Source organism: Hyperoodon ampullatus (assembly GCF_949752795.1).
Source record: "Hyperoodon ampullatus genome assembly, chromosome: 4".
NCBI classification, from domain to species: Eukaryota; Metazoa; Chordata; class Mammalia; order Artiodactyla; family Ziphiidae; genus Hyperoodon; species Hyperoodon ampullatus.
In genome coordinates this window covers 112,432,969-112,460,524 of record NC_136917.1, presented here as the reverse complement: position 1 = coordinate 112,460,524, position 27,556 = coordinate 112,432,969, and positions in this window count along the sequence as shown.

Sequence of the window (27,556 nt, the reverse complement as noted above, 5' to 3'; positions counted from 1 at the left end):
TTGAAGTACATCAACTCACTTGCCACTATAAAGCCTGCCACCAGATGCAGCTTGTCACTTGCCACTCACTGTTGGTGTTTTGCTATGAGTCTGCAAGCAATTGATTTATTATGGTCTCTGTGCAAACCTCTCTGCTAATGATAATCTGTATTTGCAGCCGCTCCCCCGTGCTAGCATCACCCCCTCTGCTCCACTTCATATCATCAGGCATTAGATTCTCGTAAGAAGCATGCAGCCTAGATCCCTCACATGCACAGTTCACAGTAGGGGTCGCGCTCCTATGAGAATCTGATACCGTCACTGATCCGACACCAGGCAGAGCCCAGGCAGTAATGTGAGCGATGGTGAACGGCTGTAAATACAGATGAAGCTTCCCACCGCTCACCTCCTGCTGTGTGGCCCAGTTCCTAACAGGCCACGGACCAATACCAGTCTGTGGCCCGGGGGTTGTGGACCCCTGGTCTAGAACATATAAACAGCCCATACAAATTACTTCTCCCCAAAAGATTTCTCTCCCCATAAAATGAAAAATGAAAAAAATATGAACAATTTATATAAGAGAAAGTACAAGTAAACTTAAGAAAATATACTCAATCTCGCTGATAGTTAGGGAAATTTTTGAACAACCATATACTATACCCATCAGATTGGCAATAATTAAAATATTTGATAGTATTCAGATTTGGCAAGGGTGTGGGAAAACAGGTATACTCACACAATCCCAGTGGAAATATAATTAGTACAACACTTTGGAGAGCAATCTAATAGTATCTACTAAAAAAAAAAAAAAATTCACATGTCATCTGACTCAGCAATTTCACTTCTCAGTAACTCTCCTCAAGAAACAATTATCCTTATGCACAAGGAGGCATTCCCCAAATGTTCAATGCTTGTAATGAAAAGCTGGAAACAATCTAAATATCCAACAATGAGGAATTACTAAATACACTTTAGAATACTATATAGCACTTAAAGAGCTATAGAATGGGTAGACCTTCAAGACATATTATTGAACAAAAAAAGAAAATTGCAGTGCCTGAAAATATGATACTATTTATGAAAAAAGAAAAGAAAACAAACAAAAGCACATGATTATATAGCATCCATGAGTGCATTTAAGTCAGTACATAACAGAAAAACCTGGAAGAAAACACACCAACTGATAATAGTAATTTAACTCTGGGGATGGAAGGAGAAGACCAGGGGTAATTTTATTTTTACAAGGAGAATTAATTCACATATTACTTGAGTATTTCAGAATCAATTATACAAATATATGAAATCAATTATAAAAATTATGAAGAGATCGATACAAGAATATGAGAAAGTTTCAGCCTGAGAGCATTGCTGAGCTTCATGAGAGGGAGGGATATAACTGGGGGCTTGTCAGGAGTACTCTGTGAAGGGGCGGGTCTTGGGATGGGGGGATGGGAAGGGTCACTGAGAATAAGTGCATACGTGAGTGGTCCCAGCAGGGCAAGTAGAAACAGGATGTGGAGTGGGCTGCCTTAAGCAGGATGTGTTTGGGGAACACACAGGAGCCCTGCTTTACTGGATCTTTCTAAAAATGGCTGTGTAATTTTTCTGATCATAAAATAATCCATGCTGATTGCCCTCAAGTCCAATTAATACAGAAAATATAAAGAATAAATAAATATCACCCATTGTCCCGCCTCTCAGAGATAATCATCATAAATATTTGGTGTACACACTTCCCTTGACTGCCCCTCAGTACCCAAGCACAGACAGTGCCCATCAGCTGATGCCTCTCACCCTGCACAGCCCTAGGAACTCACCACAGGGCTCACCCAGGTTGGGGTGCAGGCAAACATGTCTTCATCCACATCCCTAATTAGGCCCCGCCAATGAAGGAGTTACCTGAAAATTCACAGGGCTGGTGATGAAAGTGAAGTGGGTACAAATATCTTCTAGACAAGGATAAATGTTATTTCTTAAAAAAAAAAGAGTAAAAGAAATACCTATTCCTCAAAACTATATTCTACCCCCCTTTAAATGTCCAGCTCATATTGCCAGTCAGCAAAAGACCACCTGAAAAGTCCCCTGTCGGCACTTTTCCCAGGAGTAGAAGAGCCCAGGGCTCCTTGTTCTCAAAGTCATCCCCAAGGTCCTGGACCAATAGAACAAGGGCAGCTGAGTTGGAAATGCTTGGATGAGGAAGTGCTTTTCTTCGTTCTCATTGCTAACTCCTATGCCTCTTTTGGCCTGATGCTTGTCAACAGAGATAAATGTGCTCAGTAGCTTAGGAGGAGGATGGATGGTCGCTGGGATGTTCAGGATTGTAGTAGGCACTGGAGATGCTCAACTAGCCTACGCTTAGGGCAGGCACCTCTTCCTCCTCCTCGGAAGGACAGAGGACCACCCAGATGGTCACAGATCCAAGGCAGTGTATTCAGATGGAGCCACATTTCTGAGGACCTGTAGGATTGCGGAACTGGGTAAGGAGTTGGCTGTAATTAACACCAGGTTGTCATTATGGATTTTTTACATTCTAAATCAGCACAAGGGGATAACACAGTGTCTTTTGCAAGCAGACCCGTGTCCATGCTGCTTTCCATTGAAGACAACCACATTGACTGAGGTCTGATGACATGTGAAGCATTGTGCCAGATTCTGGGATGCCAAGATCAATGAGATGCCATCCTTGACCTCAAGGAACTTACAACATAGTGGCCCAGATATGTGAAACAGACTGACTCCAATACAGATGGCATGACATAAGTGAACAATAACTACACACACACACCAGCAGAAAAAAGAAAGAAAGAAAAAAGTCTTCCAGTGAGCCTACCACTTTGTAAAATGCACTCCCAGGCATAGACTTCAGGCCCCACCTATTTTATTCTCCCTCTTCATCCTGACTGATCCTAGTCACCCAAAGACCATTCTCAGGTGTTGGGTCAAGTTGTAGTGTCTGTAGACCAAGTTGGATCGCTTGTTGGACAAAGAAGTGGATAAAGATTATCAGTTGAGGGCAGAGAAGATCTACCTCTTCCCTGATGAAAAGAATTTGCAAATGGAGCCTTTCTGCTGTGGTGTCATCACATGGCAGCTTCATATTTAGCTCCTCTGGCGAGTAGGAGTAGCCCAGGGTGGATGCACTGGAACTCTCCAGCCCAATCCTTGCTCCCCTCCTTCCTAGCTACGCTTGGAGTCACCACCCCCTATGGGTCTTCTTCCACACACTTCCCAACTCATGACTTTGCTTGAGTCTGTTTTAAGGTTTGAGTTGTGCTGGACCATTTATAGCCTTCAGAGGGCCCCTCAGAAACAGAGTTTGTGGAATTCAGGTTATGAAGCTGCCCTGCCTCCTGACCTTGGATCAAGTGACATATAATGATTAAAATGACCCTCTCCGTGTCCCTAGCCACACCTGGCACCAGACCCTACATTTCAGTCCTGGGCATGAAGCTTCTTTGGAAACCTACAAAGGCCTTTCCCTTCACTGTGAATAATTCCTGATTTCATAGTTTTCCTCACAAGAACTCAACTTCCATTTGCTCTTGGCCCTCCACCTCTGCCCAAGGGCGTCTGTCGTGGAAGTTCAGCTGCCCTGATATTCAGGGGGCATTTTCAGGGAGCAATACCTTCAGGGTGATTGTGACACCTCCACTTGCCTCGCCTCCACGGGGTCCTCGCTCGTTCCCTGCCTCTCCATCCCCACAACCACTCTCTGAACACAGGCTTGTGTCATTTCTTGCATTTCTTGCCTGGACATGTGTCAACAGCCTTCTACCAGGCCTCCCTGCCTCCTGTTCTTACTCTTTCCTCCCTCCCTTCTTGCCTCCTTCCCTCCCATTTTGGGAGATAATTATGAGGACAGGTCTTGTCGCACTGACCTTTCCAACCTTCCAAGCTTTCCAGGCTTCAGTAGCTCCCCATGCCTGTGGAAGGAAGTCCAAGCTAGAAAGGCAGCCAGAGGCTTCCCAACTCCTTACATCTGGCCTCAATTTCTACTCGATGATGCTACACACACACACACACACACACACACACACACACACACTCCAGGTGTGCTTTCCCCCCTCTCCTCAGCACGTTGTACCCTTTCCACTGGGCTGGGCTGCACTCAACCCCCTGAAGATTCCCCCTGTTGAATCCCTTCCTCACTTCTCCTCCTTTAGGGGTGTTTTGTGTCTCGGGAGCTGAGTTCCCACTTCTTGCTTGAAGAATTCTCCCCTTCCTTCCTCCTCTACCCAGACTGATGGTCCCTCCCCTGTTGCTCCCACAGCAATGTGCTCAGGCTGGTATTGTGCTGTTTCCGTCCTGCTTTGCAGGAGCATCAGTCTTGGCGTAAACTCTCCCTCACTGATGGTAAGTGCCTTCAAGGCAGGAACTGTCTCATCATAGCTCTGGACCCCATCACCCACAGTGCCTAGCACAATAAGAAGTTGCTGAATTCCTCCGTTCAATGTGGAATATAGGATAGTAAGCATATCAGCCTAGATTGGGTGCCAGTTCTGACCATCCTCTTCTCCCTCAAAAATAGATTTTTCTCATTTTCTACCAAGAAGCTCAGTCCTCCATCCACCTCTATCCACCAACTTCCTTTCACCCTATAGATTTATACATGCCTTCTCTCAGCTTAATCAAATCATAACATTTTGTCACATTGGTTTCCTATGCTATGAAGAGATAAATCATTATAGACACATTATAGCCACTAGGATGTCTTCTTGACCTCTTCTCTTCTGTCACCCAACCCCATCCCAGGGGTAACTACTTTCCTGAATTTGGTATTTCTATATTTTATATGGATTTAGCCATATATGCTCAATCCATTGAAATGGAACCTGGGAGAGGTTGATGATTCAGCAAATAAATAATATGTGGGTGTTTATAACTGTGCTGTAGCAAGAAATTCCCATATGACAATGCATTGACTGCCAGACTAAAAGAGTATGACAGGCAGTGAGCCCACAGTTAAGGGGTCTCTCTCCAGGGGGTTTCTTCACTGCATGAGGGCTGTTGAGACCCAGAGCTTCAGGCCTGGGCAAGAGTCCCCTCTCCCCTCTACACAGCCTTGATCTCTTCACACAGCCTTGGTGGTAAACCAACGCGGGGTTCATCTCAGCCTAGCTCTCCACCCACCAGTCTAGATCAGCCTTTGTAAACTGATCTAGCTCAATATGTATCCTTCACCCACAAGAGCAGATTGAGTTTGCATATTTTCAAATTTTATATAAATAGTATTGCTACTGTTGTGTGTATCATTCTGCAAATTGCTTTTGTTTTGTTTTTGTTTGCTCAACTTGGTGTTTTGAAGGTTTATAATCAGTTTAAAATCTCAAAAAAGTATTCCACTGTATGCATATAGCAAAATTCTTATCTTTATCTTTTTCCTGGTGAAAAACCACCCAGTTTAAGAATTCTGACCAACAAGCCACAGCAAACATACTTGTATGTGTCTCTTTGTTAATAGGTGCGTTTCTCACTTTTCTCACTTCAGGCTTTATGACAATCTGATGAGTTCATGAACTGGTATCTCCTTGTGGTTACAATTTGTACTGTTTTATTACTAGAAAGAGGTGAACCATGGAAGCAGAGCCTTTTCTGTAAAGAGCCAGAGAGTAAATATTTTAGACTGGTCATTCTCCATCATGTACTTGACCCTGCCCTAGAAGTACAGAAAGCAGCTGCAGACATTCGTTCATAAGTTAATGGTCATCTTTTTAAAAAATTTATTTTATTGAAGTATAGCTGATTTACAATGTTGTGTTAATTTCTACTGTACAGCAAAGTTATTCACTTATACATATATATATATTCTTTTTCATGTTCTTTTTCATCATGGTTTATCACAGGATATTGAATATAGTTCCCTATGCTATACAGTAGGACCTTGTTGTTTATCTATTCTATATATAATAGTTTGCATCTGCTAATCCCAAGCTCCCAATCCATCCCTCCCCCACATCCCCTACCCCTTGGCAACCACAATCTGTTTCTGTTTTGTAGATAAGTTCATTTGTGTCATATTTTAGATTCCACATATAAGTGATATCATATGGTATTTGTCTTTCTCTGTCTGGCTTACTTTACTTCGTATGAAAATCTTGAGGCTCATCTATGTCACTGCAAATGGTATTATTTCATTCTTTTTATGGCTGAGTAATATTCCATTGTATATATGTACCACATCTTCTTTATCCATTCATCTGTAAATGGACATTTAGGTTGTTCCCATGTCTTAGCTATTGTGAATAGTGCTGCTATGAACATTGGGGTGCATGTATCTTTTTGAATTGTAGTTTTGTCTGGATATATGCCCAGGAATGGGATTGCTGGATCATATGGCAACTCTATTTTTAGTTTTTTAAGGAACCTCCATACTGTTTTCCATAGTGGCTGCAGCAATTTACATTCCCACCAACAGTGTAGGAGGGTTCTTAACAGGCATCTTTTTTTTTTTTTTTTTTTTTTGCGGTATGCGGGCCTCTCACTGTTGTGGCCTCTCCCGTTGCGGAGCACAGGCTCCGGATGCGCAGGCTCAGCGGCCATGGCTCACGGGCCCAGCCGCTCCGCGGCATGTGGGATCTTCCCGGACTGGGGCACGAACTCGTGTCCCCTGCATCGGCAGGCAGACTCCCAACCACTGTGCCACCAGGGAAGCCCAACAGGCATCTTTTGATTCAACATTATTTACAAAAATAGGCAGCCGGTCAGCAGGCTGTAGTTTTCTGACCCCTTGTTCAAGAGACACTCTCTGAAAAACACGAACCAGTCAAAAACCGGCAAGACCTGAACAGGCACTATGTAGAAGATAATGTGCCATTAGCTAGTAAGTATATAAACAGTTCAATCTCTCGAGTCACCAGGGAGTTTGTGATCAAATTCCCTCCCTGACAGCCCAGAAGCCTTTGGGTACTTCTCCTAACAGGGCAGGAGGAAGCCATGCAAATGACATCAGTGATGAGAGCATCTTGGGGCAGCTCTCCCCACCCAGAATGAGGGGGCCATCCCTGTCTACTCTTCATTTACATTGAGACTGTTCAGGACCCTCCTTGGAGCCTTCAGACACACGTAAAAACTGTATATCCTGCCATTTAGCAAGTAAGGGAGGCAAGACTGCATCTGGTGAAATCACTGATACGATGCCGAGAAAATTTCCAGACCATCCTTCCTGAAGGTTAAATTCTTCATGAGAGGAGAATTGGACCATGGGATCACAGAGCAGAGGCAAAGAGATTTCCAAAGTCCTTTCTGCTTGGTCAGCTGTAATATGCTTCCTCTGAACATTGCTGATCTCAAACGTTTTAATGACTCAAGCTTAAAGAGAGTTTACCATTAGAGAAGCATCCCACTACCCTGAAGTGGGATCAGCAGAGAAACTAATAGCTGCAGAGTTTGCAAAACACTCCATCCTCCCTGCGTTCAGTTGGCAACCTGGGAAAACACTGAGAACAGATGGTTTGCGATCAGGGTTTAACAAGCAGACCTGGGAGGAACTGAACTTCTGCCTGTGACCAACTGAAAGAAGAAGCCCATGCACGCCCCCTGGGCAGCGGGGAGGCCCTGATCATGTTGGTGCTAAAGTCAGGGAAGGACCGCAAGTAACGGCAGGGTGAAATGCAGGTCTATCTCTCAGTTAAGACAATGCCAGTCCTGCTCTGACCCGTCCAGAATGCTTTGAAGACATCCTTATCTCAGATGTCACACAGCTCTTAGCTGGGTGACGTGGCAGATGCTGTAGGCCATACCCGACTCGGGCACACGGGATTTAAACATAGGTCACCCATAGTCCCCCAAGGAACCCCAAACCGTATTCCATTTCAAAAGTCACCACTATAGGATGATCCGTTCGCCTTCACCCCATCCCCTTGCTGCAAGACATGTGAGAGAACAAACCACCTACAAAGCATAAATCTGCTGACACCACAGCAGAGGCCTTGGAGAGACTTGTGACAGGCCCAGGACTCCAGTTCTCTGTGTCAGGCCATAATTAGCTACTTTAGTCAAAATTTCCCCAATACAGAACATCTTCTATATGATATGAACTCAGTTCTCTGAGAAAGGGCAATGGAAGGATACGTTTTAGCCCTGACAACTATTTCTCAGGAACTGTTTTCTTAAAGCCTGTATGACCCAGGACAACCTCAGCTCTCATCAAAGCGTAGGAATAAATGGTGGCAAAGTAATAATACTAACTGGGGTTATACAGGCTCTTGTCCATTCCTGACCTGCTGCAAATGGGTGTCCCACAAATAGTGCTGGCATTCCCCAGAGGCTCACTCATGCTCCCAAATGAGACCTCTTCCACTACTGGGGCAACTGCTGTGTCTGCTGGGAACTGACCCCACTCTGCTGTGGGCACACCACTCACACACATCATCCTGGGACCACTGGGCATCAGTGGTCCCCTGCTGAATCTTCCAGGGGGTACCCATCCAACCCAGACCCTGCCCAGGACCCAGCAGTGCTGGTTCCTCTCAGGTGTGGATGATTAGCCTGTCCCCTGACTCTGTGTTTCACTTTGCTACTTGTACTGAAGTATCTCCACTTGTACTCCCATGTCTCACTGAGCCTTTAATAAAATCAATTCTTTTAAAAAACTTTTATTGAAGTATAGTTGATTTACAATGTTGTGTTAATTTCTGCTATATAGCAAAGTGATTCAGTTATACACATATATATTCTTTTTCATATTCTTTTCCATTATGGTTTATCACAGGATATTGAATAGAGCCCCCTGTGCTATACAGTAGGGCCTTGTTTTTTATCCGTCCTACAGATAATAGTTTGCGTCTGCTAATCCCAAACTCCCAATCCTTCCCTCCCCCACTCTCCCCTCCCACATGGCAACCACCAGTCTGTCCTCTATGTCTGTGAGACTGTTTCTGTTTCATAGATAAGGTTCACTTGTGTTGTATTTTAGATTCCACATATAAGTGATATCATATGATATTTGTCTTTCTCTTTCTGACTTCACTTATTATGATAATCTCTAGGTCTATCCATATTGCTTCAAATGGCATTATTTCATTCTTTTTATGGCTGAGTAATATTCCACTGTATATATGTACCACATCTTTATCCATTCATCTGTTGATGCACATTTAGGTTGTTTCCATATCTTGGCTATTGTAAATAGTGCTGCTATGAACATAGGGGTGCATGTATCTTTTTGAATTATAGCTTTGTCTGGGTATAGGCCCAGGAGTGGGATTGCTGGATCATATGGCAACTCTACTTTTAGTTTTTTAAGGAACCTCTAAACCGTTCTCCATAGTGGCTGCACCAATTTACATTCCCATCAACAGTATAAGAGGGTTCCCTTTTCTTCGCAACCTCTCCAGCATTTATTATTTGTAGACGTTTTGATGATGGCCATTCTGTTGGGTGCGAGGTGATACCTCATTGTAGTTTTGCTTTGCATTTCTCTAATAATTAGTGATGTTGAGCATCTTTCCTGTGCCTCTTGGCCACTTGTAAGTCTTCTTTGGAGAAATGTCTATCTAGGTCTTCTGCCCATTTTCCAATTGGGTTGTTTGTTTTTTTGTCGTTGAGTTATATGAGCTGTTTGTATATTTTGGAGATTAAGCCCTGGTCAGTCACATCATTTGCAAATATAAAATCTTATATTTGATTTTATATTTGGAGCTTCTATCTGGAGCCTTTTTCTCAGTAAGGGTCAGATACTGCTGACACCATAGGGTCAAGACATCACACATAATAAAGACACAATTGAAAGTTTCTGAAAAGTATAGTGATAAGATCAGATCTGAGTTTTAGAAAAGTAGTTCTACTACCAGGATGGACGGTCCATGGTAGAGCTAAGAGACTACAGCCAGGAGGCCCAATTAGGAAACTAAGTTGATAGACTAGGCCATGGTTTTCAATTAATATATATTGAATGAATGAATGACAGAGGCAGGGGTGAGGGTGCAGGGAGCCAGCCCTCGCCCTGCTCCAAGCAAAGCAGCTTTCTGTTGTTTTGAAACTAGACTTCCATATAGACTTTGTTTGAGGAAAGTGTCCCGTGATTTTAAAAAGGAGGTGTGAAAACCAGGCTTTGGGCAGGAAGTGATGAGAGCCTGAATTAAGGCAGCATGCATGAGAGAAGAGAGAAGAGAAGTAAAGGGCAGTTCAGGAGCGAATTCCAAGGGCACAGAAAGAACAACAGGATGTGAATATGATTTTTGTTTGTTTGTTTGTTTAATTAATTAATTTATTTTTGGCTGCGTTGGGTCTTCGTTGCTGCATGCGGGCTTTCTCTAGTTGCGGTGAGCGGGGGCTACTCTTCGTTGCGGTGCATGGGCTTCTCGTTGCGGTGGCTTCTCTTGTTGCAGAGCACAGGCTCTAGGCACGTGGGCTTCAGTAGTTGCGGCACACAGGCTCAGTAGTTGTGGCTCGCAGGCTCTAGAGCACAGACTCAGTAGTTGTGGCTCACGGGCTTAGTTGCTCCGTGGCACGTGGGATCTTCCCGGACCAGGGATCAAAACCGCACCCCCTGCACTGGCAGGTGGATTCTTAACCACTGCGCCACCAGGGAAGCCCATGATCTTTGTTTTTATTTTGTTTTGCTTTGCTTTCAAGAACAGAATAACTCCAACAAAAGAATGCTTAGCAAGGTCTACCAAATCTGTCTCAAAAATATTTGATAGGGACTTCCCTGGTGGTCCAGTGGTTAAGACTTCGCCTTCCAATGCAGGGGGTGCGGTTTCGATCCCTGGTCGGGGAGCTAAGATCCCACAGGTCTCACGGCCAAAAAACCAAAAAAAAAAACCCCATAAAACAGAAGCAATATTGTAACAGATTCAGTAAAGACTTTAAAATGGTCCACGTCAAAAAAAATCTTTAAAAATAAATAAAAGACAAAATTTTAAAAAATTTGATAACAACTTTTAATTAATTTTTTAATGCAAATTGATACTTTAACATTATTTTAAAGATCACATTCCCAGGTACATTCAATGTTTCCCTGTAAATGTGTGGTTTGGTTTGCTTAGTCATCTCCTCATACACTCCTTATTAAGTAGTAGCTCCTAACTGAATGATTAGCCTCTACCTGAAATATACATTTCTAATCAGTCTCAATTAATGAAGTTTAAGAGAGGTACCCTTGGCCCACCCAGAATTTGTCTTCTAAGCCATTAGATAAAGTTAATCCCAATCAGACCTTCCTTTGGGACATTTAATTCATGAGAGACCCATATTGTCCCATGCACCAGTGGTAAAGGATGAGGGATCCCCCAGTTCCAGCAGCTCACTTCACCTTGGCTCACCCCTCCCAGAGCCCTGAAGGATGGACACTACAGCAAAAACCTTCCCCAACTCACCCAAGAAATGGGGAGATGTTGAGCAGTGGTTCTCAGAATTGGAGTTCTCAAATTTTGGAATGCAGTTCTGGGGACCATCAACATAGGATTGCCCGTGTTATTTTTCCAAGAAAGAATATTAAGAAAACAAGTACACTGACTACAATCATTTCCAAAAAGACACCTCAACACCCCAAACTGAGAAGAGTCATCTCAAGAATGAAGGGTGATTCTTTAAATTGAATACACTTTGCTTTGTAAAAAACTTTCTGCACTGGAACTTCAATGTTGTATTTTAGCTTAGACCACTGAGACCTTTGCTGGTGACCAGCACCTCCCAAGCGTCGGGTTTGAGAGCCAGCAGTGTAAGAGCAAGTTCCCAGAGCCTGGAGAAGAGTTCCTGCCTCTTCCTTTGTTCCCAATACCCTAGAGTCCCAGACAACTGCAAGGGAAACCACTCCCACTGGAGGAAAATGGGAGCTATGTTTCTGCCTTCCAAGCTGGGGCCTGGAATTTGTTTTTCTATTCATGAAACAGATATAAATGGTGGCTTGTTACAGCTGGAATATCAGGAATAGTCAGTAAAGTTACAGGTAAAGTTATATATTAAATAAGCTTCTCTAGACTGACCTGGGAAGTTACCCATTTATACCATTGTTTCTATCTGGAAGTATGTTGTGGTGTCCAAACAAATGACATGGAAATGAACTTGGAGCACAGTCTTATCAGAAGCTGGAGGCAACCTGTGTTCTTGTTGGCCTCCTGATCCCTTCAGACTCAACATGCAGTGTTATTCTTGTCGCTGATCCCCTGATGCAAGTAGGAATTGCTGTTTAATTGGTACCTCTTCATTAATGAGCTTGGAGTACTTTCTGAAAATGTGTGCTCTTGCCACCTCTAGGACAGCTGCCTGGGTGGTGGAAAGGGCCCCGGCTGGGAGTTAGAAGCCCTGGGTTCTAGTTCTGAAGCTGCTTCACATTAGCTGTAAGCCTCTGGGCACGGGTGAGTGACTGCTCTATACCTTTGAAGTCCTTCCATTGTCATCTTTCTCTGCTTTATGATTTTATGGCAAGCAGATCACAGATGGTGACAGAATCTCTCCATGGCTCCCTTTTCTGGTCAAAATGCAGTGAGAATAGTCTAACTGCTCTATTAGGATGTCTTTATTTTTATGACTTTTCCACCAAATGCATTGCTTTCTTTAGTTGGCTTGGGTTTTGGGGACATAGGCTAGGCTATCATGTCCACAAATGCTCTTGACAACAGGCAACAGAGGATGTGGGAGCCAGAAGCTTTGGAAGTTCTCTAATTTACAGTTCCTGCTGGGATTTTGATTCAATTAACCTGTTTCCCCTTGATAAATTACTGAGGCTTCTCTTTCCCCTGAATCTCTTCTTGTGCCTTTGTAGCAAAACAGGCCAAAGAATGTGCTCTAGAAATTGGTCACTGCCCTGTTTTGAAGGTGAAAGACTGCTGGGTGTCACCCTGAAAAAGGGACTCTCCTATTAGATGTTTCTGTTGTTCCAAGCCCACTGTGAGCTGTGTCTTTGACTTGGCAAAGAAAGTCATCACTTGGGAAACTATTTCTGGCCCAGCACAGCTGTTCATGACTTAGGTTCAGCAAATGCCATCATTTTTGCAGACTCAGTCCGCATACCCCCAGAGAATTACTATGACCCAAGTGTGTGACTTATTAATGAGTGAACAGAGTGAGTCTAGGGTCTCAACAGATGTCACCCACTGGACATTTGATTATATGCTCTGGTCTCTTAGCTGGCCTGATGCAGTCTGTTAAATGCAAAAGCCCAAAACAGTCTAAAACCCTGTAGGTTCCAGCTCTGGTTTTTCACTAGTGAAATCAAGGGATCAGATGATAATAGTGATAATAATAACAATAACAATAGTAGCAACTCTCATTTATTTGGTCCTAATTATATGGCAGGTAATATGCTAGGTGTACTTTATAAAACTATTATGCCCATTTACAGATGAGGGAAAAGAGATCCTGCAATTTGCCAAAGAACTCGATAGCTAAGAAATGACAGGCCTGGAATTTAAACTCCGGTCCACCTGGGGGAAAGTTTCATCTTATTCCCCTATGGTGCATGGATTAAAATACTGATGTAGAGACATGGAGGCAGATATCTGTAACTCCTGGCTCTGTCCAGCTTACAGATCCTTGTGAAGGTTCTTTAACAGCTTGTCCTTAATTCTGCTCAAACAGCAGCCACCTCCCCGGCCCATTCCCACCTGCATAATGGCAGAACTTTCTCTGTAGCCTTTCTTGTGTCTCTGGGAATATGCGAGTCATGGCACAGGAAGTTGCAGCCCCAGAACTCAGGCCACCGCTTGCACTTCTCTTGTTCCTCTTTGCTGGCCTTCTGATCAGCCACGTGGTGCATACTCTGTATGTAACTTTCCACAACCTGCCAAAGCTCCTGGTGGTGTAAACCACCTGGGACCTCTAAGAAACCTTGAGCTGTCTACCTTCCTTCTCCTGCTGCTTCCAGGGTCCTTGATGTCTCTGCTCACCCCTGAGCATCTCTCTGGCTGGAGGGGAAAGGACTCTGCCTTCTGTGTCCTGTTCTTTTGTGTTTCATTTGGCATGTGTATGGCAGGGGTGGGAAGATGCAGACCAGTAGCAGTCGTACCTGGACCCACTCTGGGATTACAGTTCTTTCTGTTTCTCCATGTGGTCCTCCCATTCAGGGCATGGAAGCATCCAGGACTGGATCAGAATTGTTCACAGAGCAGGTGCTGTGTTCAGTGGACTGGGCCAGACCTCCTTCCTCTGCTGAAGGAAAGTGTTTCTCCCAGGCCCGTCCTTCCCTGCCATTTGGTGTGCATATCTGTGTATGAACCCATAGGCTCCTGGGCCCATGGACACCTGGAAATGTGGCTAGAAGGGGTTCGGTGGTATCTTCTAACAAACACTGGGAGTCCAGGTGTCAGGAGAGGGAGTCAGGGGAGGTGTGCGTTCGGGTGGGATAAGATGCTGAGCTATCTATCTACAGTGATTGTATCCCTGTTTCTCCTCTTTCCCTTCCTTCCCGTTCAAGCAGTTAGCTGCTGACTCTGTGCTCCTGCCTCACAGGAGGTTTGTGGCAGGGCACAAGGCAGACTTTCCTTCTAAGCTTTGGAAACAAAAGCCTAAGCCCTTAGCAGAAGACGATTCAATTGAAAAAGAAAAGGGGTGGGGGGACAGATTGTACTGAAGAAACAGGGGAAGAAAGAAGCGATTTCCCCAGACTAGAAAGATATTCTATTCGACTAGGAGGAAGTGAAGAGGGAAGTAATAGGGAGAAGGATTTGTAAGCCCTGCTTCCAGGGAGAGTGCCGTCAGCAGGGTACGGAGGCAACCTGGCAGAGATGCTTGAAGGCAGAGTGAAAGGCGGGGAGGGAGTTGCACACAGCCAGCAGCACAGAGAGAGGCTGGGCCTGAGGGCCTATGCAGGCTGGGCAAGGGCAAGGCTGTCTCAGAGATAACTTGTGTCGATGGGGACCAGGTGGGCCCCACCTCAGAGGCTTTTGCACTGCATAAGCTCCAGAAGCACTGGCATAAATAGTTGCAGGGAGGGGACCCCTGGAAGGACTGAGGTTGTGCATTTTCTGTTTCTTTTCTTTTTTTTTTTTTTTTTTTTCTGCTAGCCAGGAGAAATAAGAGCTTGGCATTAGAAATTAAGTCGTTAATTAAGAAAATGAAAAAAGTTATTCTTAAACCTTGAGTTGGCGATGGTATTGGAGCCCTCTTACCCATGTTTGCACCCAGGAGAGAAAAGGCTGTGCTCGTGGTCTGGCCTGGTATTTGGCAAGACTCAGACCTTCTGTCCTGGACCTGAGAATAGTAGCCTTGACCACGACTGCCTTCATATTGTGCTTTCTTTTCCATTTCACTAATCATTCAGTGAAACAGTTTTAAACGGAAAGCACTCAGTAAACAGCATTGCGTTTTTCCAGGACTTCAAACTTCAGAGGGATGTCACAAAATCATCTTCAGAGAAGTTGAGTGCCTGTGAGGCCAAGAAAATAAGAGTCCTTAAAGAAAAGTATTTAAACATTGAGGAGTGTTGTATTTCCTGCCTTATAATTGTGATAAATCGTATGGCTTTGTTTTAAAACAACACCTAATCTTTAAAATGGCTCTGCTGAAAAGCCTACTGTTTTTTTTTCCCAGAATATGTCCACCGTGTATATTAAATTGACTAAACATTCAGAAGAAAGAGCACAAATCAGACCCAGGAGAGTCTGTTGCTCAGTGTAAGTAGGAGGGAGGGAGATGTTACCGATACTGAAAATACACTAAAATTCTGATTGAAATACCAGATTCAATCCCATGCAAGCCTCTTAGGAACACTCGCACTGTTGAAAATAAACTAGAAAAGAGTGATTACCAACTGGCATCAGCATCTAATTGTTTAATGAACATTACATGGCCAGGATCCTATTACTAATGTTTCTCTCCTTTGAGAAATGTCCAGTGATGAAGGAAAGTTCTTTTTTGGTTGCAAAGTGACCTTCAGAAGTTGGACGCTCTGAGAGATGACAAACAGGCAACATCTTTTTCTTCTTTATCCCAAGTCAAGTTCTGGCAGTTTTTGACAGGTCATAAACACACATGAAATGCTAAACTTAGTGGGTTGTTAGATGCTTTGCTTAAAGTTGAAAAACATTTTTAAAATAAATTTTCCTTATGTCTCCTTTTTTCCACATTCTCAACTCTGACATTCAAGCGTACTTCACAAACCGACATGTAATAACATTTGAAAACCAAATTCAGAAAAACCCTCATGAATCCAGACTCCACTCTTTTTTTTTTTAACATCTTTATTGGAGTATATTTGCTTTACAATGGTGTGTTACTTTCTGCTTTATAACAAAGTGAATCAGCTCTACATATACATATATCCCCATATCTCCTCCCCCTTGCGTCTCCCTCCCACCCTCCCTATCCCACCCCTCTAGGTGGCCACAAAGCACTGAGCTGAACTCCCTGTGCTATGCGGCTGCTTCCCACTAGCTAGCTATTTTACGTTTGGTAGTGTATATATGTCAATGTTACTCTCTCACTTCGTCCCAGCTTTCCCTTCCCCCTCCCCGTGTCCTCAAGTCCATTCTCTACGTCTGCGACTTTATTCCTGTCCTGTCCCTAGGTTCATCAGAACCTTTTTTTTTTTTAGATTCCATATACATGTCTTAGCATACGGTATTTCTTTTTCTGACTTACTTCACTCTGTATGACACTCTAGGTACATCCACCTCACTACAAATAACTCAAGTTTCGTTCCTTTTTATGGCTGAGTAATAATCTATTGTATATATGTGCCACATCTTCTTTATCCATTCATCCGATGATGGACACTTAGGTTGCTTCCATGTCGTCACTACTGTAAATAGAGCTGCAATGAACATTGTGGCTCATGACTCTTTTTGAATTATGGTTTTCTCAGGGTATATGCCCAGTAGTGGGATTGCTGGGTTGTATGGTAGTTCTATTTTTAGTTTTTTAAGGAACCTCCATACTGTTCTCCATAGTGGCTGTATCAATTTACATTCCCACCAACAGTGCAAGAGGGTTCCCTTTTCTCCACACCCTCTCCAACATTTATTGTTTGTAGATTTTTTGATGATGGCCATTCTGACTGCTGTGAGGTGATACCTCATTGTAGTTTTGATTTGCATTTCTCTAATGATTAGTGATGTTGAGCATCCTTTCATATGTTTGTTGGCAATCTGTATATCTTCTTTGGAGAAATGTCTATTTAGGTCTTCTGCCCATGTTTGGATTGGGTTGTTTGTTTTTTTGATATTGAGCTGCATGAGCTGCTTGTAAATTTTGGAGATTAATCCTTTGTCAGTTGCTTCATTTGCAAATATTTTCTCCCATTCTGAGGGTTGTCTTTTGGTCTTGTTTATTGTTTCCTTTGCTGGGCAAAAGCTTTTAAGTTTCCTTAGGCCCCATTTGTTTATTTTTGTTTTTATTTCCATTTCTCTAGGAGGTGGGTCAAAAAGGATCTTGCTGTGATTTATGTCATAGAGTGTGCCGATGTTTTCCTCTAAGAGTTTGATAGTGTCTGGCCTTACATTTAGGTCTTTAATCCATTTTGAGTTTATTTTTGAGTATGGTGTTAGGGAGTGTTCTAATTTCATTCTTTTACATGTAGCTGTCCAGTTTTCCCAACACCACTTATTGAAGAGGCTGTCTTTTCTCCATTATATATTCTTGCCTCCTTTATCAAACATAAGGTGACCATATGTGCGTGGGTTTATCTCTGGGCTTTCTATCCTGTTCCATTGATCTATATTTCTGTTTTTGTGCCAGTACCATACTGTCTTTTTTTTTCTTTGGGCTGTGTTGGGTCTTCGTTTCTGTGCGAGGGCTTTCTCTAGTTGCGGTGAGTTGGGGGCCACTCTTCATCGCAGTGCGCGGGCCTCTCACTGTCGTGGCCTCTCTTGTTGCGGAGCACAGGCTCCAGACGTGCAGGCTCAGTAGTTGTGGCTCACGGGCCTAGTTGCCCCGCGGCATGTGGGATCTTCCCAGACCAGGGCTCAAACCTGTGTCCCCTGCATTAGCAGGCAGATTCTCAACCACTGCGCCACCAGTGAAGCCCCACCATACTGTCTTGATTACTGTAGCTATGAAGTATAGTCTGAAGTCCAGGAGCCAGATTCCTCCAGATCCATTTGTCTTTCTCAAGATTGCTTTGGCTATTCGGGGTCTTTTGTGTTTCCATACAAATTGTGAAATTTTTTGTTCTAGTTCTGTGAAAAATGCAAGTGGTAGTTTGATAGGGATTGCATTGAATCTGTAGATTGCTTTGGGTAGTACAGCCATTTTCACAATGTTGATTCTTCCAATCCAAGAACATGGTATATCTCTCTAACTGTTTGTATCATCTTTAATTTCTTTCATCAGTGTCTTATAGTTTTCTGCATACAGGTCTTCTGTCTCCTTAGGTAGGTTTATTCCTAGATGTTTTATTCTTTGTGTTGCAATGGTAAATGGGAGTGTTTTCTTAATTTCTCTTTCAGATTTTTTATCATTAGTGTATAGGAGTGTAAGAGATTTCTGTGCATTAATTTTGTATCCTGCACCTTTACCAAATTCATTGATTAGCTCTAGTAGTTTTCTGGTAGCGTCTTTAGGATTCTCGATGTATAGGATCATGTCATCTGCAAACAGTGACAGCTTTACTTCTTCTTTTCCAATTTGGATTCTTTTATTTCTTTTTCTTCCCTGATTGCTGTGGCTATAACTTCCAAAACTATGTTAAATAATAGTGGTGAGAGTGGGCAACCTTGTCTTGTTCCTGATCTTAGACGAAATGGTTTCAGTTTTTCACCATTGAGAATGATGTTGGCTGTGGGTTTGTCATATACAGTCTTTATTATGTTGAGGTAAGTTCCCTCTGTGCCTACTTGCTTCAGGATTTTTAATCATAAATGGGTGTTGAATTTTGTCAAAAGCTTTTTCTGCAACAATTGAGATGATCATATGGTTTTTCTCCTTCAATTTGTTAATATGGTTTATCACATTGATTGACTTGCATATATTGAAAAATCCTTGCATTCCTGGAATAAACCCCACTTGATCATGGTGTATAATCCTTTTAATGTGCTGTTGGATTCTGTTGGCTACTATTTTGTTGAGGATTTTTGTATCTATGTTCATCAGTGATATTGGCCTGTAGTTTTCTTTCTTTGTGCCATCTTTGTCTGGTTTTGGTATCAGGGTGATGGTGACCTCGTAGAATGAGTTTGGGAATGTTCTTCCCTCTGCTATATTTTGGAAGAGTTTGAAAGGATAAGTGTTAGCTCTTCTCTAAATGTTTGATAGAATTTTCCTGTGAAGCCATCTGGTCCTGGGCTTTTGTTTGTTGGAAGATTTTTAAGCACAGTTTCAATTTCAGTGCTTGTGATTGGTCTGTTCATATTTTCTATTTCTTCCTGGTTCAGTCTCGGAAGACTGTGCTTTTCTAAGAATTTGTCCATTTCTTCCAGGTTGTCCATTTTACTGGCATACAGTTGCTTGTAGTAATCTCTCATGATTCTTTGTGTTTCTACAGTGTCAGTTGTTACTTCTCCTTTTTCATTTCTAATTCTATTGATTTGAGTCTTCTCCCTTTTTTTCTTGATGCATCTGGCTAATGGTTTCTCATTTTATTTATCTTCTCAAAGAACCAGCTTTTAGTTTTATTGACATTTGCTACTGTTTCCTTCATTTGTTTTTCATTTACTTCTGATCTGATCTTTATGATATCTTTCCTTCTACTATCTTGTTTTTTTTTTTTTTTCTTCTTTCTCTAATTGCTTTAGTTGTAAGGTTAGGTTGTTCATTTGAGATGTTTTTTGTTTCTTGAGGTAGGCTTGTATAGCTATAAACTTTCCTCTTAGAACTGCTTTTGCTGCATTCCATAGGTTTTGGGTCATCGTGTTTTAATTGTCATTTGCTTCTAGGTATTTTTTGATTTCCTCTTTGATTTATTCAGTGATCACTTGGTTATTTAGTACTATATTGTTTCACCTCCATGTGTTCTTTATTTTTTACAGAATTTTTCCTGTAATTGATATCTACTCTCATAGCGTTGTGGTCAGAAAAGATACTTGATATGATTTCAATTTTCTTAAATTTACTAAGACTTGATTTGTGACCCAAAAATTGATATATTGTGGAAAATGTTCCATGAGCACTTGAGAAGACAGTGTATTGTGTTGTTTTTGGATGGAATGTCCTATAAATATCAATTAAGTCCATCTTGTTTAATGTGTCACTTAAAGCTTGTGTTTCCTTATTTATTTTCATTTTAGATGATCTGTCCATTGGTGAAAGTGGGGTGTTAAAGTCCCTATGATTGTGTTACTGTCGATTTCCCCTTTTATGGCTGTTAGCATTTGCCTTATGTATTGAGGTGCTCGTATATTGGGTGCATAAATATTTACAATTGTTATATCTTCTTCTTGGATTGATCCCTTGATCATTATGTAGTGTCCTTCTTTGTCTCTTGTAATAGTCTTTACTTTAAAGTCTATTTTGTCTGATATGAGAATTGCTACTCCAGCTCTCTTTTGATTTCCATTTGCATGGAATGTCTTTTTCCATGCCCTCACTCTCAGTCTGTATGTGTCCCTAGGTCTGAAGGGGGTCTCTTGTAAACAGCATATATACAGGTCTGGTGTTTGTATCCATTCAGCCAGTCTATGTCTTTTGGTTGCAGCATTTAATCCATTTACATTTAATGTAGTTATTGATATGTATGTTCTTTTTACCATTTTCTTAATTGTTTTGTGTTTGTTATTGTAGGTGTTTTCCTTCTCTTATGTTTCCTGCCTAGAGAAGTTCCCTTAGCATTTGTTGTAAAGCTGGTTTCGTGGTGCTGAATTCTCTTAGCTTTTGCTTGTCTGTAAAATTTTTAATTTCTCTGTTGAATCTGAATGAGATCCTTGCTGTGTAGAGTAATCTTGGTTGTAGGGTTTTCCCTTTCATCACTTTAAATATGTCCTGCCACTCCCTCCTGGCTTGCAGAGTTTCTGCTGAAAGATTGGCTGTTAACCTTAAGGGGATTCCCTTGTATGTTATTTGTTGTTTTTCCCTTTTTGCTTTTAATATTTTTTCTTTGTATTTAATATTTGATAGTTTGAGTAATATGTGTCTTGGCATGTTTCTCCTTGGGTTTATTCTGCATGGGACTCTCTGCGCTTCCTGGACTTGATTGACTATTTCCTTTCCCATGTTAGGGAAGTTTTCAACTATAATCTCTCCAAATATTTTCTCAGTCCCTTTCTCTCTTCTTCTTCTGGGACCCCTATAATTCAAATGTTGGTGCATTTAATGTTGTCCCAGAGGTCTCTGAGACTGTCGTCAGTTCTTTTCATTCTTTTTTCTTTATTCTGCCCTGCAGTAGTTATTTCCACTATTTTATCTTCCAGGTCACTTATCCGTTCTTCTGCCTCAGTTATTCTGCTATTGATTCCTTCTAGAGGAGTTTAAATTTCATTTATTGTGTTGTTCATAATCGTTTGTTTGCTCTTTAGTTCTTCTAGGTCCTTGTTAAACATTTCTTGTATTTTCTCCATTCTATTTCCAAGATTTTGGATCATCTTACTGTCATTACTCTGAATTCTTTTTCAGGTAGACTGCCTATTTCTTCTTCATTTGTCTGATCTGGTAGGTTTTTACCTTGCTCCTTCATCTGCTGTGTGTTTCTCTGTCTTCTCATTTTGCTTAACTTACTGTGTTTGTGGTCTCCTTTTCACAGGCTGCAGTTGTTTTTGGTGTCTGCCCCCAGTGGCTAAGGTAGGTTCAGTGCGTTGTGTAGGCTTCCTGGTGGAGGGGACTGGTGCCTGTGTTCTGGTGGATGAGGCTGGGCCTTGTCTTTCTGGTGGGCAGGACCATGTCCAGTGGTGTGTCTGTGACCTTATTGTGATTTTAGGCAGCCTCTCTACTAATGGGTGGGGTTGTCTTCCTGTCTTGCTAGTTTTTTGGCCTAGGGTTTGTAGCACTGTAGCTTGCTGGTCGTTGAGTGGAGCTGGGTCTTAGCGTTGAGATGGAGACCTCTGGGAGAGCTTTTGCCGTTTGATATTACATGGAACCGGGAGGTCTCTGGTGGAGCAATGTCCTGAACTCAGCTCTTCCACCTCAGAGGCACAGGTCTGACACCAGCTGGAGCACCAAGACCCTGTCAGCCACATGGCTGAATCACTGCAGGAACAATCTGGACATGAAGCATGCTAATCTCCTAAGCCCATTTAGAAATACCTTGGAGAAGGATCATGGAGTCTGTCCAATCTGGTTTTCCTTTCCCCTTCTGTCTTATGGTGCTCCAGTGAGTTTTCCAGACTCCACTCTCAGAGAATTTGCAGGGAATTAGGGCAAGGTGACTATCGGGAAGCTTCTTAGCATTCTTAGGGACACACAGATGGATACTGCCATAGATAACAATCTAAGAATGACATTTACATAATTAAGAGAAATATATGTTAGATATCATGTATGTTAGATATCCCCAAGCAATTAGTTACTGTGAAGTTGTCCTTGATTTGGTCTTTTTGTTAGGACACTGACATTCGTTAGACTCTTCCAGAGGGGGTCTCAGCCACTGGTTTCTGCAACATCACTCTTACTTGGGTTTCCACCTGGCTCTCAGGACACATCTTCTCAAACTCTTTTATAGACTCTTCTTCCTCATTCACCTTCTTAATTGCAGAGTCACGCAGGATTCCACCCATGGACCTCTTCTTTTCTTCTTCTCCACATACTCACTGGGTAAAGTCAATCCCCAAAGGCTTCACTTAATTCTTCTGAAATAACACTCTCATTTATGTCTCCAGCCTTGACCTCTTTCTTGAGGTCCCTGACATGTCTCCTGTCTCAGAGGGTGACCTCACAGTCTACTGCGAGCCCAAGCTGCGAGCCTGGACATCGTCCTTAATTCCTCTCTCCCTCACCCTTCATCATCCTATACACACTTTAACCATCCACTCCATTTCTTCCCACTGTCACAACTCATTCCTGCCAACATCATTCCATGCCTGGATTTCTATAACAATCTCCTAACTCGTACATCTCCTTCTACTATGTTCCCCCCAACTGAAACCACAGGGATCTTTCTAGAGCACAAATCTGAATGTGTCACTCTTCTGCTAAAATCCCTTGTTCAGGACCCTCACAGCTCTCAGCATAAAGTCCAAACTTTGTACAGGCTGACAAGGGCCTTCATGGTGGAGACCACATTTCCCTCTCAGTAAAATCTCCCCTATCATTGCACAACAGACTGAATGCACTGCTGTTGGCCTTATCTGTTCCCTCTGCTTAGAATACCCTTTCACCTCATGCCTACTCTCTCCTGGGTCGATTTAGCTTTTTTTGGCTAAGACATCACCTCTGCCGGGAAGCTTTCTCTGCCTTCGCAAGACTGCTTAAGGCACCTCTCCTAGGCCCTCCTGTGTACTCCTTAGTAATTCACATGTCACAGCACTTAACACGATGAATTGCAATAGCAGGTCTTCTCCTCTGAAATGTAAATGTCTTCAAGGAGAGATGTGTCTTGTTCATTACATCCCCAATGACCACTTCATTCTAGATGCTCAATAAATATTTGAAGGCTGAATGAATGCAGTTGCCTTAAAGATCTGTTTCTCAGGTTCCTGACTTTAAAGTCTGAGCAGGGGGAATCTAATTAGCTTAGCTCAGATCAGTTTCTATCCCTGGTCCAATGAGCTGAGTTAGGGGTGTGAGGGTAGGAACAGAATCTCTTAGAAAGGAGTGTTGGGGTGAAAGCAATGGGTGGCATGCATACTAGAATTATACAAAGTCCTTCACTGAAACAATAAAACTACGTTTTATTTTAAAAATCATACATTGTATATTTTTCAGTAATTCATACAGCCTCCTCCCATTAGTTCATTATAAAGAAGTGAAACCATACTTTCATTATAACACATAAAATAAAAGTTAGTCGCTTCTTACTCAATATTAGCCACTCATCCATCCATCCATTCACAGATATTACTAAATGCCTACTATGGGCTAAGGTCTGTGCTAGGCACTGGGTAGATAGTGGAAAATAAAACAAAATCCTTGTTCTCATGGAGCTTTAAAAAATAAAGTCACAAATGTCTAATTATCAATTATGAAATTTACCATGAAAGAAATGAATAGGGTGATATGAGGAAGAATAATTGAGAGGATGTGATTCATTTATGGGAATCAAGGGAGGCTTCTCAGGAAAAAAAAATTACATTCAAGCTAAGACTTGGCTTCTTTGGGAAGAATGACTGGGGATGCTGAGTTGAGGGAGGTGGGAAGGACAAGAGTGGAATTGGAGATCTCCAGGGAAATATGACAGCCTCGGAAAAAGGCTAGGGTGATGGCAACTGTGATGGAAAGAAGTAGATGGATTCAGGGCATTTTTAGAGGTAGGACTGCTTCCACTTCTGATAAGTTGGATGAGAGTTTATCAGGGGTGAATCAGAAAGAGATACCAAGAATAACAGTTGGTGTAGAGGTTAATTTAAGCACATGGACTCTGAAGCCACATCATCTGAGTTTAAATCCCTGATTACTTACTTACCATTAGTAAGCTGTGTGACCTTGGGCAAATGATGTAACCTCTCTGTGCCTTAGTTTCCTCATCTATGAAGTGGGTGATAATAATAGTAGCTACTTTACAGATTTGTTAAAAGACAAAGTTATTATATATAAAACATTTTAGGCATTGCCTGGCATGTTAGTAGGTTTTCTTAGGGGCTAAGAAAAAGGTAAATGTTCAGGTCTCTGACTTTGGCAACGGAGTAGCACAGATGATGTTTATTGAGATGGGAAGCACTAGCAGAGGAAGAGGTTTTGGCAGAGTGAAGATAAGAGTTCAGCTTTAGATTCAAGTTTGAGATTGCTGCAGACCTTTTAGATCTCCTTTGGATGGGAGTCTGATCTCACAAGAGATGCCTGAAACATCAGTCTGTGAGATGTCAAATTACAGGCAGTATTTGAAGACTGAGGATGGAAAAGACAAACAAGGGAAAGTGTGTAAAGTGGGTGTGTGAAGTGAGTGAGTAAAATGTAAAAACAGGGAAAGGATTAAGCCATGAGAGTTCTCAAAGCTGAGTAGAGAAGAAGCCAAACATGATTTAGGTGCAGTGCTGTTACACACGTGCATGAGCCAAGCAGAAATAGAAACATCTAGTATAATGTGAATACATGGAACACGGAAACAAAGGACCTCTGTTGGGCTGCACCCCACAGGCCTGCAAGCCTTGTAGTTGCCCAGCCTCGAGACTGAAGAAAGAGCCCAGAGGCAGTAACAGAAACATCAATGGTTTGATGGACAGGGGATCTTACACGTCTGAAACAAAAGGGTCATGGAGCAACATCCCACCCCAGCAGGGAGGACATGGCAGCGATCTTTGCTACTCCAGGGAGAAGGAGGCTACATTTATAGGGGGAATTGATGTCAGGTTGGCTCATTTACCAGGGAAACTGGCAGCTGGGGCACATCCCTCTCAGCCCTTCAGGTTAATCACCATCACAAGGGCAGACGTTTCCCTTTGATAAATTAGCAGGTGGAACGGTTCTGGCCTAAGGATTAGAACAATCACTAGCTGGGGCAGAGGGCAAGCACGTTCATGTGCGTAAGTATAGGTGAAGCAGGGACTGGTCAAGCAGGGGCATTACAAAGGGCAAGAACAACCTCCCTTCCATTTCTATTTTAAAGACGCCTAAAAATCGAATTCTCTGTTTAGTCTTGTTAAATTGATTTTGTGGCTTCTCTGTTACTCATTTGAGCCTCTTCATCCAAAGACTTAAAAGAAAGTATGGAGTGATTTGGAGATTTAGGAGGTTTGGTGGCTGGATCTTCAGTGGTGAGGACAGAAGGTGGGGCAAAGTTGAACTTGAACCAGATGATGAAATGTCTTATAGGCTCTCTTAAGAAGCTTAGACTTGATAACAAGACACCATTAAAAGGTATTAAGCAAGGGTGAAGCATGATCTTTATGTATTTTATAAAGATCACTCTTGAACAATGTGGAGAATGGTTTGGAAAGGAGCAAAACCAGAGATAGGAGGCTGATGGTGTATCTGCAGCAGTGACCCAGGATAGAAGAGGCCATGGCAGGAGCACCGTTCAGATCCAAGTGATGACCATAGTGAGGAACAGATGGGACTTGGTGACTGACTAGATAGACAGGGAAAGAGATAAGATGACACCAAGGTTTCTGGTTTGTTTTCAGACTAGTCGGTGCCTTTAAAATATTATATTTTTCCTAAAACATACTTATGCTTCACACAGCATTCTCAATGCTTTCTATAGCGATAACCCTTTAATTTTCAAATATGTTCTCATCCTGTCCCCTGATGAATGCACACAGCTCAAATGGAAAATAAAGATGCAGATTTACTTCATTTGGGCTCAATTCTCTGGGCCCCAGGCCTAGATAAAGGAAACAAATTCTATTACCTAAACCACAGAAGCTGAAATCCTCTAGACAAAGAAGAAAATACTCCAGTGATTGACTTCATCCCTGCATCCTCTGGCTTAACTAAGTATAAATGTATTAATATGCTTATTCACAAAAGAATTTAGTTCATCATTTTGAGAAGAATCCCATGTTTCAAATAGCGATATTTTTGTAATAAATAAGAAGTTCCTTGACAAACTCTATTAAACCTCATTTGAATCTCTGTTAAAGGGAAGGTTTCCTAATGACCTAGCTCAGCACTGCTGGTTGCATGCTGACTTGATTTGCAGCTATACATAAACATACATAAATAAATAGGTAGCTGCGTTCTTGGTGGGAGCTCAAGGACCCACAGGAAGGCATTTTTACCTCTAGATATCTTTCCCAGCTCTGTCATGCTTTTTACAATTAGACCCGTCATCATTTGTTTCTTCTCACTCTTCCCATTTCCTCTCCTCCTAGTCTCTCTTGAACCTATTCCTATCCACCCCTCCATGGAAACTGCTCATCAAGGTCAGTTTGCTAAATCCAATGGTCAAGTCACAGTCCCCATCTTACATAACCCATCAGCTCTAGTCACTGCACTTAATCACTCCCTCTTCCTTCTTCATTTGGCTTCAAGGACATCACCTTCTTTTGATTTTCCTCCAGCCTCATTGGTCTCAGGCCTCCTTTCATGTTCAGAGTGTCCCTGGTCTCAGTTCTTAGTCCTCTTCTCTTCTCTATAACTTAAATCCTTGATGATCTCATTCAGTCTCATGGTTTAAAATAACATCTTTATACTCATGACTCTTCAATTGTACCTCCTGAACTCCAAACTTATGTCTCCTCAAGTGCTTACTCAACATCTCCACTTGGATGCGTAAAAGATATCACAAACTCGCCATGTCAGAAATGGAACTCCCAATCTCCCCTCAAAAGCTGTTCTCCTCACAGCCTTTCCCATCTCAGGTGATGGCAACTTGATCCATCCAGTGCTCATGCCAAAAATCTTTAAGTCACTTCTCTTTTCCTCACAACACACATCTAATCGGTCAAAAAATCTTGTTGATGGTACCCGAAAATACATCCAGAATCCAACCTCTTCTTACCACTTCCACTGCTACCATCCTAATCCATCTGAGCCACAACCATCTCTTTGCTAGATTACTATAAAATGCTCCCAGTTGGTTTTCCTGCTCACACCCTTGTCAATCCTCAGCATCACAGCTCAAGTCGTCCTTTTAAAAAGTAATCAGCGACATCACTTCTGTACTCAAAACCTTGAAATGGCTCAGAGTAAAAGCCAAAGGCTTACAAATGCCCACAGGCTCTTACCTGGTCTGCTC